The sequence below is a fragment of the Alligator sinensis genome, unplaced genomic scaffold, assembly GCF_000455745.1.
Source record: "Alligator sinensis unplaced genomic scaffold, ASM45574v1 scaffold739_1, whole genome shotgun sequence".
NCBI classification, from domain to species: Eukaryota; Metazoa; Chordata; order Crocodylia; family Alligatoridae; genus Alligator; species Alligator sinensis.
The window spans coordinates 33,717-34,599 of NW_005843150.1; the positions used below are offsets into that span (position 1 = coordinate 33,717).

Below are 883 nucleotides of genomic sequence, written 5' to 3' on the forward strand. Positions count from 1 at the left end.
TGCCGGGCCGCATCCCGGCCCTGTGCGCTCACGTGTTCCGAGAAAACGCGCAGAACAGCGAGGCCGGGCTGCGGAGGTAACTGCCCGGCCCCCGGCTCTGCCTGGGGAGGCGTTTGTCCGGACTTCCCCGGGGCGGGGGGAGAAGTCGCAGGTGCTTTCTTGCCTGGTTACAAATAAATCAGTCAATCTCGAGCTTTAAAAAAAAAAAAAAAAATCGCAATTTTTCTCCCCCTTCATCTGGAAGCTGAAACGGCTTCACTGTTGGTGCTGACCTGGAGGGAAGCACTTGGCAAACCTCCTGCCCAGGACTTCCCCTGCGCCACCCTGCTTCCGTATGGATGCAGGCCCCTGCGCCCACCTCCACAGCAAAGACATGGATGCGCCGTGTCGTTTTGCGTGTCTGGCTGCGAGCGCTTTCGAGGCGGGCGTGACGCCTGCCCCGCGGCGCGTTCGCGTGGGAGGCCGAGGTGCGGGGTGACTCCCGCGTTTCCGAGCATCGGCCGAAGCCCGGACGACAGCGACTGCATTTGGTCGTGATTCGTTGATAAAAGAAACGAGTCACTTTCTTCTTTTATGTATATTTGTCCTTGCAGATCCTGTGGCAGCAACTTGAAGGTTTTTATTCAGAAGTGTGCTGCGTGAGTTGTGAAAGTCAAGCTATGGAAAAGAGATTGTGCCCCCCCTCCCCCATGGTCATATTGAAATAATTATTAAAACTTTTGCTTTTTCTGTTGAGGTCTTTTAACCTCTGTATTTATCCTGCCAGAAGCCGCAGCAGGAACACAGAAGAGAATACAGGCTCTTTCAGATACTGTTTCAGTTAAAATGGATAAGTCCATGCAAAAAGCCCATATTTAAATATTAAATCTTTACATTTGTTATT

General features: G+C 52.2%; 1 protein-coding gene across 2 annotated transcripts in view; it reads left to right on the top strand.

Moving 5' to 3' along the window:
• Nucleotides 1-6: 6 nt before the first annotated feature.
• The window catches only part of LOC102370209 (methylcrotonoyl-CoA carboxylase beta chain, mitochondrial-like), an 18,378-nt gene continuing 17,501 nt past the window's right edge, over nt 7-883 (top strand). Inside the window, exon 1 of one of the 2 annotated variants that reach the window (XM_006037632.3) lies at nt 7-76. The gene's annotated coding sequence lies outside the window, so the exon portion shown is untranslated. Of the gene's footprint in view, nt 77-112; nt 152-883 lie in introns of those variants that run through there. The other variant, XM_025194046.1, reaches the window with a different exon arrangement.